Source organism: Xyrauchen texanus, chromosome 35 (assembly GCF_025860055.1).
Source record: "Xyrauchen texanus isolate HMW12.3.18 chromosome 35, RBS_HiC_50CHRs, whole genome shotgun sequence".
Taxonomy (NCBI): Eukaryota; Metazoa; Chordata; class Actinopteri; order Cypriniformes; family Catostomidae; genus Xyrauchen; species Xyrauchen texanus.
Genome location: NC_068310.1, coordinates 15,981,297 through 15,999,395, shown reverse-complemented (window position 1 = coordinate 15,999,395; position 18,099 = coordinate 15,981,297). Strand labels below are relative to the sequence as shown.

The window sequence follows — 18,099 nt, the reverse complement described above, 5'->3', positions numbered from 1 at the left end:
CTGTAAAAAATGCAGATGATGCCTACTATTAGGTCTAGTAATAATAACAATAATAAAGCATAAATTAATATCAGAGGTCTGGTGCCAATTCCCAATTATAGCAATAGCCTAGTAATGATAATAGGCCTACTGATGATGATAATAATAATAATAATAATAATAACAACAATAAAGCATGTAACCTCATATAATTATATAGCAATAGCCTAGTAATGATGATAGGCCTACTACTAGTGGTTGAGGAGATTCCCCCTATACTATGTAAAGCGCTTTGAGTGCCTAGAAAAGCGCTATATAAATGCAAGGAATTATTATTATTACTACTACTCATAATAATAATAATAATGCCTGCAAGCTCACATTAGAAGTCTGGTGCTACTGCCAATTTTAATAATAATAATAATAATAACAACAATAAAGCATGGGGCGGGGCGGGGCAGGGGGGCACTGGGGCCCCAACTGCAATGCACCAGCTTTGGGGGGGCCCAGCTTGCAAAAGGTTGAGAACCCCTGCTGTACACAATGGTTGTAATCAAAAGTAAACACTTCACCAGCAATTACAAATAAGGGAATTAGACAAACAGTATAATACCCACATGCAATGGCCCCATGTTTACTTTCTGCACATAAAGAGTGAAATAGAATTCAATATTAAGAGGCAGATGCACATCTGGCTGTCAAGTTGAAACCATTGTGGTAGGGAAAAGCTTTGGCGATTGATTTGCATGATGAGAGGATATGGCAGAGTCGCCATGGAGACAGCCATTCAGCCACTATTCTAGAATGTGAGCTCCACAAGTGGTGCGATTGGCTTTCTTTGCTTGTGTGTATGTGGTGAGACAGACAGCATGGTGACATTAACCACAAGGCAATTAGGTTCATAGCGCAATACCGAGAAAGCTCAGAGGAGTCTAACAACATCCTGTGAAAAGAAGGGAGTGATAATTGTTGTGATACCAGAGACGGTAAAGAGATGAATAGTTAACCATCATCAAGCATGTACTTGGAAATATTGCTTTTATGGGAACATGCTTTTTGTGATAAAGACAGCAAATGATTATCTGTCTGGCTCCACAAAATTTCCCTTCTAAGCACACTTTCTCCGCAATCGGTAAGTCCTTATGGGGATGCAAGGTCATACTGCATCCTAGGCCGTACAACGCAAAACACAAGGTCCCTGTCACGACTCACAGCGCAAGAGAGGTGCTGAAAACAAGTCAGACATTGAAGCAGTTATAATAACACGACGACCCAATATTGGCAAAACAAACGCAAGATGCATACGCATACTCGCTGCATCTGCTCTGCGTACATAGACCTGAAGACCGAAAACCTTATGCAAATAAACATTATTTAACGTTCAAATATAAGAAATTGAATTATTTCCAGATATCATATCCACCACCGGTTACCTGGCACGTCACAGTCCCTGGCGTGTCCTACACACGCGGGAAATGTCGGAGTCCTTCGCTACAAAGATGCACCACGAAAACAACGCCAAAAAACAAAAAAAAAACTAATTTCCTCACCTGCTTGGCATGCCGAGAATCTGAAAGTCTTCATGAAAGCAGCGGTATTTTGTCGTGTTTACCCTGGAACTCGTCCACATCAAGGACTCCGCCGCTGCAGGGAAGGCGAGTCGACGGGGCTGGTGCAGGCTGTTGATGAGAGGGAATTCTGGCGCGTGAGGGAAGACGAGCAATGAGATGAAAGGAGATGCGTAATATTACGATGATCTCCATAAAGTGCACCGCAACTCTAGGAGTTGTAAGGATATTACCATATAGGAGGTGTTTCTAGATATGATAATATGAGTTCAAAATGCAGTTTTACCAAGGCAAAACCTTTTGAGTTGGTGCAAGCTTACATTTTGACATTATTCATAGTGGCGCCATATTTTGTTTTTGACGAGGCTCTTAGGCATACACGTAAAAAAAAACTGTATAAAGGTCTTAATCACATTTAATTGAAAAATAATTTTCTGCAGTTTTGGTTAACGGAACGATCACAAACAATTTTAACACCAGTACAACTCACTGAGTAGTCTGTAAGGATCCCTCACAGCCTCGTTTTCAAAAATGTATTATAGTGCTACTCTGAATAAGGTCCATATTTGAGGTTCCCAAATATATATATATATATATATATATATATATATATATATATATATATATATATATATATATATATTTAGAATTTATGGATTTCCTTTGCTGAAAACTTTGCACTTTATTATGAGATTTGTTTTAGGGACATTAGGCGTTTCCAAGTAATTTCCCACTTTGGATTTCACCACACTCGTAATACAGATCAAAGTGACCCTCAAAATAACCACCTCAAACTAAAAATAACAAGGCATTTCCAGGCATTACTTTCCCAATGTAGTTTGTTGCAAACCTCATACGGTATCATATATCCAAATCCGACTCTCTCAAGAGTAACATGGGAAAATGTATTGAAAGGAGATTCTCCACTCCCTCAATACCATGGACAGCGCTCTTCTGTCTCTTCTTGATTGATTGGAGAATTCTTTATTTGATCAGACTGCAAAAATGCTCCAGCATTTGAACTGTGGAAACAGTGTTCTATATTTTATGCACATTAATTTTACAATAAGTGATTTAGTGTTTTGTTGAGGGTTTTGTTTCATGTGTCAATTTGTAAGGCCAAAATATTTAATTAATACTAAAAATATCATCAAAATTATTTGTTGTAGTCAGTGTACCACATTTATAAAACTCAGTATGATATTAAATCTATCAATCAATCAATCAATCAATCTATCTATCTATCTGTCTGTCTGTCTGTCTGTCTGTCTGTCTGTCTGTCTGTCTGTCTATCTATCTAGTTGTCTGTCACAAACTGCCTTGGGTTTTTCCCTCACCTTCAGTTCAGTTTCAGTGACTATTTATTTCTTCCCCTTGTTCATGGACTACATTTCCCAGTATGCACCTTTTTTTATTACATTCACCCGCCCTCCATCTTCCACAGCTGTTCCCTCATTATTCATCTGTGTATATACCCTCTTGTTTCCTTCACTCATTGTCAGTTCTTGTTCGTATGTTAAGCTGTAGTGTTGATGTATATATTTAGTTATTTTGTAATCTTCCATGTTTATTGAATTACCTTCTTTCTTGTTATCATTAAAAGAAGCTGCGATTAGATCCTAAGCCTCTTTTCTAAAAGATCATCACACACAGGGGCACAACTGCACATTTGCTGAGTTGTATGCAAGATCAATGTTGGTACCACCAAATCTCAATCCCCTTCACCAATAAGTGAAATATTATTTAGTATTTGGGGTAAAAATCCCCCCTGTTGCAGGGGCTAGATATGGCCTCTATAAAACAAGTGGCACAATGACTCATCCAATCATAATAGAGATTAGTTTTTTTATATAATACTTGAGATGTAATAAAATGCCAAATGTGTTTGAAATGAACAGGAAATTGTTATTTTGAGTAAGCATCATCTTAATTTGTTACTCAAAAAGCGTCTTGCTCTCTTATTATTATTAGATATGGCCTCTATAAAACAAGATAAGTGGCACATTGACTCATCCAATCATAATAGAGATTAGTTTGTTTATATACTTGAGATGTAATAAAATGCCAAATGTGTTTGAAATGAACAGGAATCATCTTAATTTGTTACTCAAAAAGCATCTTGCTATCTTAAAATTATTTGCATTAGTTGACAAATTGTGCTGTATAACTATTGCCCCTATATCTGCACAATATCACTTTAACCCCCCCTAGGGACCTTTTATCCCAAGTGAGGGAGCCCTTTACCCCAAGTGTGGGGTAAAAGGCTTCCTCACCACCTTTTTTTAAAAACTGAATTTTAATCAAACAACCTTCTGTTATTATTTCTTTTGACATAAATGATGTTGCTCCATCAATTTTCAATGATTTTTTTTTTTTTTTTACCATAATACATTTTGTGACCAGAAAAAAGGGGTGCCTTAAGGGGTGCCATTAGCCCCATTGTACCCTAGATAATATAAGCATATGCAGAAATGTGTATATTACAACTATAATAAAACAAATGGTAGTTCCCTTTACAAAAAGCTTCACTATGATGCTGCGCTTTGCTAAGCACTTTGGGAACACGTCTCAGTGTGACCAGCTGTGAATATGTATGCAACACGTCAATGAACATTGACTGGAATTTATAGCCTCTGCCGATGTAATCATTGGATGCACCTGGCGCAGTGGCGATAAATATATGCGTCACAGGTGCACCATCACACATTTCGTCTTCAAAGCCATTCTGTGCTGTGTGCTTTCACAAACGGTCAAACTTTCTTTCCTCTGTTAGAAGTTAGATTCTGTTAGGCAGTGTGCAGTGAACCTTTTCTCCTTTCTGTTTCCTCTGAAAAGAAAAAGAAAAAATATCTATCTGTCGTTTTAAGAAAAAATTATTGAAAACCAGTCCCACCCTGGTCCTGTTAGAAGAGAGGCTCAAAAACTGAGCGTGGCAAACCGTGCTCCTCCTCGTAAGGTCTGGGGACAGGCTCGTCCCTCCGACAGCCTCCAAAGCAAGAACCTCAGGGCAGTTATTTCAAGGAGGAAAAAACCCTGAGGGTCTTGCACTCAACCTGGTGGGGGTAGCTCCCCTTGGGACGGGGCGCGTGTTCTATTCACTACGCCCCTCCCGGTACCCTCACGAATCCTCTCCTTTCCTGCCGCCTTTGGTGTTTTGGGAAGCAGAAAAGTTGGGTGTACCGCTGTTTCCTGCCTTATTCCAGGACTCGGAACATCTGACATCCCCTCAACAAGAAGTTCTGAAATTAGTATCCATCCTAGAAAACATGGCAGCGTGGAAACTTCTGCCTGTTATTTCTATGTGGGCTCTAAGAACAGTAGAAAGTGGCTACAGAATTGAATTCTATAGCCTTTTCAGCGTTTCAACGGCGTTGTCGCCACTTCCGGGAAACCGGATCAGTCATGTCGACTAAAAAAAATAAATTAAAAAACTGCAAATCTCCTGGTTAAAGGGGCCATAGAACGTGTTCCCCTTCCAGAGAGAGAGTCAGGTTACTAAACCATATACTTCCTGGTTCCTGTGGAGGGTGAGGGGTTGCGTCTGGCATTAGAGCTTAAATCCTGAGCTACCCAGTCTGGGTGTTCAAGTCTAAGATGCTGCCTATCAAGACGATCGTGTCACAAGCCCAACATCATGTTTGGCTGGTCACCATTGGTCTTATGACACACTTCTTCACTTATGACACACTTCTTCACTGCTCCTGAGGGTCGCTTTCGGGGGCGAAGCCTTCCAGTATTGGGTTCTTCCATTCTGCCTAGCCCTCTTAACCCGCACATTCACAAATGCATGATGTAGCGCCGGCTCATTTGTGACTCTGGGGCATCTGCATTTTTAATTACATAGACGACTGGCTGATCCTAGTGCAGTTCCAGCAACTGGCAGTTCAGCACAGGGATACCGTCTTAGCTCATCTAGTTTCTCTGGGGTTGGGACTCAACGCCATGAAAAGCATCCTCTCTCCCACTCAGAACACTGTCCATTGGGTACGGGGTTCGATCACTATGCGGGCACAACTGTCTCCCGCTAGAATCGAGTCCATTCAGTATACCCTGAGCAAAGTCAGGCTAGGTCAAGGTTCTACTAGGTCTCAGGGCGACTGTGTCCTCGGTGATCCCTTTGGACCTTCTGCACATGAGACATTTTTGTTTTCTACCTTGGGTTCCACTCTAGGTGCATCTTGTTGTCGCAGGCTGCTAACGACAGACACCTCCCTGACGGGCTGGGTAGCAGTCGTCCAGCTTAAGGGGATAGGAGGGTCGTCAGCTCGGTTGTCACAGTCACTGTCTCGAGTTGATGGCTGTATTTCTGGCCCTGAAATACACAGGGCTTTCTCCTGAGGTTATCGAGACCATTTTTAATGCTCGGGCTCCCTCCACTTGGAGCAAATTTTGGTTGTGATTGTACAGGGCAGAAGAGGACCTCTTCACCTCTATGAACAGCGCAATGTCTCCTCTACTTCTCCCTGTGTCACCCAGCCCCCTTGGGTCTGGACGTTATGACACACACATGACCCAGAATGCATCTGTATGCGTTTCTTTCCCCGGTTTCTCTGCTCCCGGGAGTCTTGGCAATGTTTGCCAGCAAGTGTCTTGCCTCCTACTGATAGCGCCGCACTGGCCGAACAAGGTATGGTTCTCGGAGTTAATATCTCTCCTCCGAACAGGTATGACCTTCTTTCTCAGGCTCAGGGGACAATATTCATCCCTGGCCCGAATTGTGAAACCTTTCATGCTTGGCCCCTGTAGGGTACCATCTGAGGTACACAGGGGTTTCTCCTGAGATTATCGAGACCATTTTAAGTGCTAGGGCTCCCTCCAATTGGAACTGATCTGGGTAGATTTTACAGGGCAGAAGAGGACCTCTTCGCCTCTGTTAATAGCGCAATATCTCCTCTACTTCTCCCCGAGTCACCCAGTCTCCACTTCAGTTTGCCATGCCTTGGTGGGCGGGGTGCCCTCTAAGAGGCATCCTCTACTCGCATGCTTCATTCATGAGGCATGCGACTGCGGCCTTCTGCTAGGACTAGGACCTCTTCATAGGACTGAGCAAGTAGTCCTTGAGGGACTGATTAAGACCCCCCCCCATTTTAAACCTCAGGAGTTAGCGTTTGGTAGACTTCTGACTCTCAAGATGGTTTTTCTTATGGCAATTACATCTCTAAGGAGACTTGGGTACCTACAGGCTCTGTCTCTGCCGGCCTGTTTAGAGTTTGCCCCAGGTATGACCAAAAGCATTCTTTGCACCCTCACCCTGACTACCTGCCCAAGGTGCCTTTCGCGGCCCTTGACCGGTTACTCTCTAAGCCTTCTGCTCCCTGCCGTTTGTAACGCCGGAGCAGCTAAGACTTCTCAGGCTTTGTCCAGTCTGTACCCCTCAGACTTATGTCCACCGCACTAGCCAGTGGCGTAAGTCAGGGCAACAATTCTTTGCCATGGAAGCCGCAACCGAGGGGCGGCCACCCACAAGCAGACTATGTCGCATTGGGTGAGGGACGCTACTGCCCTGGCCTTCGAGGCGCGCGGTCAAGCTTCGCCAGTAGGTATCAGGGCTCACTCCACCAGAGGGCTCGCCTCCTCTAAAGCCTTGGCTAGAGGTCTCCCTCTGCAGCAAGTTTGTGATGCAGCAGGTTGGTCCTCTCTGCACACATTCATTAGACTTTTATGGTATGGATGTTCTTGCCACTCCGGGTTTCTTATGCCCTTGAGTCGACATCTCGAGCTAATGTCTGAACAAGTTTGTGCGCTTTTTTCAGGGAACAAGGGTTACACATGTAACCCGAGACGTTTAGCCCATTTCTGTGTTTTCCGTAATTTAAATACATTTAATATCTGAAGATTGCAGAGGAATAGACGGAATAATCCAAACTGCTATGAACAGAGGCATTATGCCCATTCAGACTGAGGGATTTTTCAGGACCTTAGATTTTTAAGCTAAGAGGATTTTGAATGGATTATTTGAACTTCCAAAATGTATTTGTACCTTTAATAATTTTATGAAATGATTAGTGAATGTGAAAAAGAATGTCTGTGGCAGAAATTGCATTCATGTCTAAATTTTTTCATTCTAAATCCAACACAGTCACATATATTCTGCTATACGTGGCATCCTGTGTCTGCTTCAGAGATTGCATTCACAGGGAAGGTTTAGAACCAAGGGAAAGTGCTGTGTTATGGTTATAATGTTTTTGCATTTAAGGGATAGTTAACCCAAATATTTTACTTTTCTCATTTACTCACCCTCCTGGCATACCAGATGTGTGTGCCTTTCATCTGCAGAATACAAATTTAAGATTTTTAAAAGATTATTTCAGCTCTGTTGGTTCATAAAATGAAAGTAAATGTGTGACAAAATTGTTAAGCTCCAAAATCCACATAAAAGGTATCATATGATTCCTGTGGTTAAACCCATGTGTTTAGACATGATATAATAGGTGTGGGTGTGAATCAGACCAATATTTAAGTAATTTAGAAAAAAAAACCATTTACCTCTAAATTACTAAACAACACCATTAATTTTTTATATAAAATAACATTATGATAAATTCACTTTCACACTTTAACTACATGTTACAATTTTAATCAGGAACTAATTGTCATGCACTGGGGGCAGATTACTGCCATCTGTTGGTGAGAAAACAACTTTAGACATGAAATTACAACGTGAAACTAGATGGGTACATTTCCTGAAGAAAATGTGAGTGGTGCTTGCCGTGGCAAAACTCGTCAAACAGCATGCTGTAACTCGAAAAGAACAAAAATCACGGTCGTAAATAAATCAACCCGGAATTCTGTACGATTTTCTGGTGCAGAAATATGTGATTTGTTACTCGGTTGCTAGGGTAAGCCCGTGTGTTTGCTATGCAGTTACCAAGGTAATACAATACGCGGCTCCTTTCCATCCCGAGCGAAATAAGTCAACCCGGAAGTCTCTACGTTTTCCGATGCAGAGATATGTGATTTGTTACTCTGTTGCTAGGGTAACCCCATGTGGTTGATAGGCAGTTACCGTAGTGATACTTATGAAGTGTCCTTGCCATCCTGATTGGAATAAATCAACCCAGAAGTCTCTCGATTTTCTGGTGCAGAGATATAGTTGTAGCTAAACGGTTGCTAGGGTACTCTGTTTAGTTGCTAGGGAGTGGCTTGGCAGCTGCCAATCGTGAAACTTCAAAGGCTGCTTGTCAGTATGAGTGATATAAACCAACTCCCATGCCTCTGTGACATTCAGAATCGAAGATATGCCTCTATGGATTTTGGTTGCTAAGGTGCTCGACAATGGTTGCTAGGGAGGGGCTAGGAAGTGTTGAGGTGATTCATGATTGGCTGTTTGCTGCCCCGAGTCAAACGAGACCACCCTTGTGTTTCTATGACGCTTCTATCCGGAGATATCCCTTTGATGTCTTTCATTAGAAGTCTATGGGACTTGTTGCTAAGGTGCTTTAAATTGTTGTTAGGGCGTGGCTTGATAGCTTCACAATGATCCCGAGAGACTGATTGGTCGTCTGAGTAAAATGAGCCCACCCCTTGTCTCTACGACACTGTGATCCAGAGCTATGTTCAATACAAAATCCCTATTTCATGGTCCGTCCTACACCATTGTAAGTCAATGGGGGCAACTTTGGGCTGCTCCTGCCCCCCAGGGGTGCAACTTTTACCCCATATTGAGGCATGCTCTTACAGAGCCTGCCAGCCTCTTTAAATGTAGCAAATCACACGTTTCTGCGAAATCCTCGCTCGGAGCTGTGATGCGTCAAAGTTTCTCGCAATGTTAAGTCTATGGGATTTTGCGGCCGCTTTTTTGCCCCTGGGGCAAATACCGTACCCCCGATCGCTTACAAAAGTCATAGCACATGTCCTCAATAGGCCGTTCGATTTGATACCTCATTCGTGGGTCTACGCCAAACGGTGCGGGACGAGTTAGGTGCCGAACTTTTGTACGGAGATATAAAAATAAAAATACAAATAAAAATAATAAGTATGTGAGATTACAATAGTGATGCTTTGCAAGCACCACTAATTACAACCTGAAATTACAACATATAACCAGCAGATGGCTGCAGAGGTCAACACATTTACCTGAGCAAACGGATCTTTGTTTTCACGTCTTATGTCTTGTTATGAATTTAGTCATATGTTTAGACATTATCAAAGACATTAAAAAACTATTATTCTTTGTCAAAATGTAGTTTTGAAATGTCAGTTTTTGCAATGATGCCACATTATGTCACGGACTACGGTGTTACAAAGACAAGACTTAAGAGTAAGATTTTAGTCCTCTCAGTAGAAAAGGTGAGCTGCCTCAATATGGGATGATGAAAGGAAGTCTCAAAATCCAAATGAACAGAACACGATCGATTCGAACAAGATGTCAATAAATGCACGCGTGTCTTCTGATCCACAAATGCACGTATTCATTTTTGCATGAGCAATTTTTGATTTATTAATGTAGAACAGAACATGTTTATTTGCAAACATGTCTGTATTTGTACAAATCGCTGCACAATCATTCAATCCCGATTTCCACAGATTCAAATCAAATGGCATTTGTTTGTGGTTAGTAAAATACATTCACAAAATGTATCTAGTACATGCATAATTGTGTGTGCATTCATCAATCATATTGAGATTAAAATCATCCCATACCTCAAACTCTGTGTTCTGTGTGTGTGTGTGTGTACTTCATTGTGGATGTGTAATGTCTCACCCTTTCATTACTCTCTCTCTCTCTGTGTGTGTGTTCTTCATTGTGGATGAAACAGCTATAAAAAAAATACTATCTGTTATATTCTCACATATTCATTCCTGTGCATGTGAGTTCAGCATTGTGGATGTGTTATAGGATCACTCCTTCACTTTTTTTTCACACCACTACAGCAACAGAATCCAGTCCAGTTTTTTGTGCATGTGTATAGATAGTAAATGTAGGAAAAGTCGCCAAACCTCATCCCACTGAGATGAAGAGAACCGAATGCTATTCTTGCATACAATGATGTGGGATCATTTCAAGTTATGCAGTTATATCATATCTAGCATTCCCATCTCAATCGGTAAGCCATTTATTCAGTATACATATATGATTAATATAACATTTACAAAACATGAAAAAATATAACATGTTTAATATAAGGGAGTTGTTTTACAAAGATAATTGTGTTAAACAGACATATTTTCAAATGACCTTGTGTGAATTTTATCTATGCTTTAGAGAGGGGCCAGTGGAGCCAGTAGTGGATTTGATGTAGCTCCATCTTAGTTGGGTGAAATCAGGTGATCGAAAAGGTCAGAATGGGATACCACATAGGCTGATAAGAAGTGCCCCACAGTTCTTAAACTATTTACTGAGAGTTTCCAGGAAAAAGCAGTGCATACCCATGGAGTGATGAAGGGCAGTGGCTATTTTCATACCCAAGGAACAGAAATTGACCAACATTGGTCAGCTTAGGAGTATATAGGAGATTTTATTTTTGGGGTAGCAAGGAGGATATATGTCTACCTGGACCTGAAGAATGGATACATAAACACAAGCTGCCAGAAGGTAGGTGTACTAGATTTTCTTGGGTGTGTGGGTCATGCATCGATGATATATGAGCAGATCCAGTCTGGCAAGAGAGACAATGAAGACCTCCATTTAGTCTGGCTAGTCTTGGATCTATGGATCATTTCCACACCAGCTATGCACTGGAGTTTTCCATGTACCAGAGTATATTAGGAGCTTGGTAGACCTGAAAATATGTCACACAAATGAGGTGTCCACAACCGGCTGATAGCAACTGGAAAATGTAATTGTGATGGGATGCTCAATCTCTCCCATTCTGTTCACAGCTGCATTTGAGGTCATCCTAATTGGGGCTAGCAGTCCCGGCGCCATGGGCGGGCATTGGGGGACCTGGCCCGCCCTGTGAGTCACTAGTGCCCGCCCTGGACGATCCTGTCTCCGTTCATCAACTCTACGTCACGTCTCACATCTCATTTCATCGCGATCTCACAAAGCTCTTTTATTATGCTGCATGCAGAATTCAGCACTGAACAAAAACTCCAACGTTTTGAGCGGTGAGTGGATTTTATCTGAAATGCATCTGATTGGCCATTTGCACAACGCTGCAAAAACACGTTATAATGAGAACATCTACTTATGCTTGCGACTGTAAATCATTATTTTGTTTAGATGTTCTTATTGCTTTTGTGCAATAGATGAATAACAATGTATTTGTTTTTGGATGTTTTATTTAGATAGGGAGTCCCACGAATCGTTTTATTCTCCCGCAACCCATTACCGCCCGCGACCGCACTTGTCGTAAATGTTAGTAGTCCTGCGGGAGTCGACCATTTGGCATGAGCCAGGATGAAGATTAAGCCAACGACACTGTGAAGTCTTTCTATTTATAAGGGAGTTAGGTATGACCAGATATCATTTGAGGTGGATGGAGAGAGTGTCCCGGTGCTGGCAGAGCAGCTTATTCGAAATCTAGGGAAAGAGTGCACAGCAGATATTTCAGATAAACACGTGGCAGGGTCGGATCTGAAGCAGCTGAAAGAGGGCCTGAATAAGAGACCATCACATACATCACATACAAAGTCATGCTTGCCAGGGGTGTTGGAACTATCTGAAGAAAAAACAAAAAAACTTGGGGGGCACACATTCTAAATATCATCGCCCTCTCTTCACAATAAGACAGAATACTTTTTGAGAATATGTGAGAAGAATGTGATTTTTTATTATTATTATTAATAATATACAATGATGATGACCTTTTATAGCACCTTTTAGCAAAGTGCTTCAGAAAACATAAAATTAAAAAAACCCGTAATTAATTAACATATTCACATAGTAATAAAAGCAAGTTTATACAAATGAGCTTTTAAACAAGACTTAAAAACAGACACGTATTCATCAGATCTAATATCCCAGGGCACGCTGTTCCATAATCGTGGTCTTCACTAAAAAAGCTCTATATTACAGTAAATGTTTTATCTTTTATAAAGAATATGTCATAATTTTAAAGAAAGTACATTATATCAACTGAACTTTTAAGAAACATCAGCGTTTTATGATTGAACTTTAATAATTAGTACTAAAATGTTGAAACCATGTATGAATGAATTTTCATAAAAAAAAAAAAAAAAGAATTATCATATAATTTAAATCTGAAATATGTCATTTCTGTGACACACAGAACGTATAACTTTACGGTACATTGCCAGCTTAAATGCCTGGTGAACTAGCAAGCTAGCTTGCAAATGACGTAATGTTAGGCTAAAGTTATTAACGTTAAATATTTCCCAAGTTTGGCAGATCTGCGTTAAGATAACTCACAATTTCTACTTTTCACATCCACCCATCTACCTTTGCAAAGGAGTTAAAAGCACCATCCTCACTTGAGGAACCAGCCAGATTGAGGAAGAACGGGATAAAACCTATTTTTTGTCGTTATAGAGTTGCAATCTCTAGAAATTACTGACATTATGCATTTGGCAATCATCACCGCTGGATAGTTGGCCGAATGAACCCAGCGCTATGATTGGTCAAACTCTTCTTCTTCTTTTGCATTTAAGCAGGCTAGATGCTGCTGCCTCTTGCTGTTAGACTTGAGTACTGCACATGCACAATTGAACATAAATGAGTCACCGGCTTTTTGTGTAGTTAAAGTGACAGATCGTACCAGCGTACTTTGATGTCAAAATGCGTACTTGCTTCGCAAAATGCTTATAGGTTGGCAGGTCTGGCAGTGATGAACATCGCAAAGCATGCCTCTCATATCTTGACATATTTCTTTTGGTTCAGGTATTGAACCTTGATAATCATTGTTCCCCAATTCACTGACCAAACCTGTAGATCATATTCAAAATTAGATTATCAGTTGATGACAATAAAAAGGCAAGTTACTTTTTTAGATAATTTAGATTGTTAGGTAACTATATATATATAGCATTTCCCTGCTGTTCATGGTAGAATGTTTAACTATTATCACTTCATTTTCACTTAGCTTCAAGCCTAAACACACTTAGCATGTTAATCCTTAGTAGGCAAACTGTTAGTAATGTAGATTGCTAAATTGATGTTAGACAACATGTAGCCTATTGCATTTTGGAAATTGTTTAACAAATAAGTGCAAACCCTGCCCGCAGCTGATTTCATTGGTCAATTCAATCATGCAGCAGTCAAAAAAAACTTCTGACAAATCATGAATGGATCCACTGATCAGTTTAAATCATTTTTATATAGCTGTCAGTAATGTATAACAATCAAGAAGTTACATCTAGTTCACAAACAACGACGAATAAATAATTAAATTACATTTTGTCACTCTATCTGAAATATTTTAACTAACAAAACATAAATGTATAGTTCCTTACAGAAAGTCTATCAAACACCAAGTTAAGTAGCTTTATTAACCAGCTGCAGTTTCTGCAACTCTCGGAACTGAAGTGAAGTGAAAATGGCTTCTGGAAATTGCACTGGACTGCAAAAAAAACTTGTACGTTTACGTTTGATTGGCAGGGCTTCCTCTTGCTCGTTTTGCCACTAAAATATGGAATGAAGTAGAAGCGTTGATCTGATTCTATGGACAGTGCACTAAAATAGCCTACAGAGGACATAAATGCAGTGTTAATTTGAAATTATTGGTTTAGACACTGTGTGAATTATTATTATTTTTTTTATGTAACATACACAACTGTTAATATTTGGGAAAATGCTAAACACAGCTACATAATACACTCACATATATTAAAATCCCTTTAAAGCACATTTTAATAGCTGTCAGTAATGTAATCAAGGACAGTTTTAGATATTTTGGTGCACTCCAAGTCAACAACTACAAAAACGACAACAAATAATCACTTAAAACTTACATTTGTCGCCGTTTCTATAATAATTTAACAAACAAAATATATGTATATTTCCTTACAGAATTTATATCAAATGCTAACTTTTAAGTAGCTTTACTCACCCACTGCTGTTTCTGCAACTCTCTGAATTGAAGTGAAGAGAAAATGGCTTCTGGAAAATGCACTGCAGTTAAAAAAAACACGCCCGTTTACGTTTGACTGGCGATGTTTCCCCTTGCACGTTTAGCCTCTAAAATATGGATTAAAGTAGAAGTTTTGAATATGCTAATCAAGGCTATATAATACACTCGCAGACATTAAAATGACTTTAAAGCACATTTTAATAGCTGTCAGTAATGTAGTCAATGACAGTTTTAGATCGTTTGACGCACACCTAGTTACACTCCTACACATCCGTTAAAATGTACATTTTGGCACTCTGAAATATTTTAACTAACAAAACATAAATGTATAGTTCCTTACAGAAAGTCTATCAACTGGACTGCAAAAAACATGTACGTTTACGTTTGATTGGCGGGGCTTCCTCTTGCTTGTTTTGCCACTAAAATATGGATTATAGTAGAAGCGTTGATCTGATTCTAAGGACAGTGCACTAAAATAGCCTACACTGGACATAAATGCAGTGTTAATTTAACATTATTGGTTTAGACCCCATGTGGAATTTTTTTTTTGTAACATGTCCAGAAATACACAACTGTTAATATTTGGGAAAATGCTAAACACGGCTACATAATACACTCACATAAATTAAAATCACTTTAAAATACATTTTAATAGCTGTCAGTAATGTAATCAAGAACTGTTTTAGATTGTTTGGCGCACTCCTAGTCAACAACTACACAAACGACGACAATAATAATCATTTGTCGTCGTTTGTGTTGTACAAACTGTCAGCTAGCCCTGCCCCCAACTAAATTTAAGTGGTTAATTTAGTAATCATGAATCTAGATTAACTAAAAATATAGTAGCAGTGTGAAATCTCTCTTCTGATTCACAATTCAAAGCCTGATCAAGGCAGTCACATGCATTCAAACTTTTTTTTCAAATGTTTGCACAAGGCCAAATCTTGAATGCTCTGCTGAATACAAAGAAACCAGCATAGAAACACTTGGCTGCAAAAATCTTTTACAAAATATAACCTATACCCTTGAGTGGTGGGCTGAAAAGCTTTCCTACTGAGTCACAACAGAAAAGCTGGAAAGTGGTGTTAGGAAAGGAACATGGCTATAACATAGTTAGGCAATAACATTGTGAAAGCACATCATGAATTTATGCGCTTCATGTCAAGTTTTCAGTTTGAATATCGAAGGATCAATGGAGAGCCAATAGTGAGTGACAACATTTGGTTCCCTTTACCCTTTTCTAATGTCACCCCTGCTGTACATTGTATATTATTATTGTGTTGTGTAAGTATGTGTAATTTTGATATGTAAATTGTGTTGTGTAAATATGTTATTTATTGTAATTGGTATATGTCTCGTCACTGTCATGACTGCTATGTTGCTCGGAACTGCACACAATGTAGTGTGACAATAAAGTGATTTGATTTGATTGTATTTGATTTAATGAAGCCCCATAGATTGTAAGAATAACCTCTTTGATCACCTGCATTGACAGAGAACTTTCATCTGTCTCTGTGGTTAATTGTGGCTGTCTAATGTTATCGGTCATTGACTTGCCAGCATTTTGAAGGGAAAGCTTCAGGAATTAAGAATTGGTGAAATGAAGGAGAGGGAAACTCAGAAGTGTGTACAATATTCTGTCAGACAGAGCGTGTTAAAATTAAAATGTAGTCGTGACGAAGAGGTCCATAATAATCTTGTAGAGGCATAATAATTGCTTCTTTCAATCTCACATTCTCTTCTCCTCCACTCCACTCTTCTTTTGATGTCAATTGCTCAAGCCCTGTTGAAATTCACTCATCTCAGTTTTATTCAAATTATTTTACTTCCCTTCTGTTGTCTGTTGGCTGTACAATGGCTCTACTGAGTGTTTGCATTCTTATTAACTCAAGGGAAAGAAAATTGCAAATCTAGAGGCCTTCTAAAGTTATATAATGGAAATCTGTGTTTTTGCTTTATTTTTTATGTCACATCAAATCAATGTATATTATTATAACTTAGTAATATTTTCTCCACAGAAGCTTTTTTTGGGGTTTTCGATTTCTTAGTTTGACTTTGCTTTGACAAGTTTGACTTTGATATATATATATATATATATATATATATATATATATATATATATATATATATATATATATACACTCACCTAAAGGATTATTAGGAACACCTAGTTCAATTTCTCATTAATGCAATTATCTAATCAACCAATCACATGGCAGTTGCTTCAATGCATTTAGGGGTGTGGTCCTGGTCAAGACAATCTCCTGAACTCCAAACTGAATGTCAGAATGGGAAAGAAAGGTGATTTAAGCAATTTTGAGCGTGGCATGGTTGTTGGTGCCAGACGGGCCGGTCTGAGTATTTCACAATCTGCTCAGTTACTGGGATTTTCACGCACAACCATTTCTAGGGTTTACAAAGAATGGTGTGAAAAGGGAAAAACATCCAGTATGCGGCAGTCCTGTGGGAGAAAATGCCTTGTTGATGCTAGAGGTCAGAGGGGAATGGGCCGACTGATTCAAGCTGATAGAAGAGCAACTTTGACTGAAATAACCACTCGTTACAACCGAGGTATGCAGCAAAGCATTTGTGAAGCCACAACACGCACAACCTTGAGGCGGATGGGCTACAACAGCAGAAGACCCCACCGGGTACCTCTCATCTCCACAACAAATAGGAAAAAGAGGCTACAATTTGCAAGAGCTCACCAAAATCGGACAGTTGAAGACTGGAAAAATGTTGCCTGGTCTGATGAGTCTCGATTTCTGTTGAGACATTCAGATGGTAGAGTCAGAATTTGGCGTAAACAGAATGAGAACATGGATCCATCATGCCTTGTTACCACTGTGCAGGCTGGTGGTGGTGGTGTAATGGTGTGGGGGATGTTTTCTTGGCACACTTTAGGCCCCTTAGTGCCAATTGGGCATTGTTTAAATGCCACGGCCTACCTGAGCATTGTTTCTGACCATGTCCATCCCTTTATGGCCACCATGTACCCATCCTCTGATGGCTACTTCCAGCAGGATAATGCACCATGTCACAAAGCTTGAATCATTTCAAATTGGTTTCTTGAACAATGAGTTCACTGTACTAAAATGGCCCCCAAAGTCACCAGATCTCAACCCAATAGAGCATCTTTGGGATGTGGTGGAACGGGAGCTTCGTGCCCTGGATGTGCATCCCACAAATCTCCATCAACTGCAAGATGCTATCCTATCAATATGGGCCAACATTTCTAAAGAATGCTTTCAGCACCTTGTTGAATCAATGCCACGTAGAATTAAGGCAGTTCTGAAGGCAAAAGGGGGTCAAACACAGTATTAGTATGGTGTTCCTAATAATCCTTTAGGTGAGTGTATATATAAATCTATAAAAACTACATAATTTTCAATAAAAAAAAAACACTTGTTCACTGAATCATTTCCACAGCAATCGCCTGTTATTAAAAGCGGCCATCTCTTCTACTCTTGTCTAACTGTTGGGCCCTTGAAACACAATATTATATCTGTCTCCACCTGTGGCTCATGGTCCATACATTCTTGAAGAACTATCCACTGGGACATTGCTTTGTTCCAAAGAGT

The 18,099-nt window shown here is 39.8% G+C and overlaps 1 protein-coding gene across 1 annotated transcript in view; it reads right to left on the bottom strand.

Annotated features, from left to right (window-relative positions):
• The window catches only part of LOC127628610 (syntaphilin-like), a 28,168-nt gene extending 26,493 nt beyond the window's left edge, over window positions 1-1,675 (bottom strand). The window contains exon 1 of the mRNA XM_052105386.1: window positions 1,530-1,675. The gene's annotated coding sequence lies outside the window, so the exon portion shown is untranslated. The remainder of the gene's footprint in view (window positions 1-1,529) is intronic.
• Between the last annotated feature and the right edge of the window lie 16,424 nt (window positions 1,676-18,099).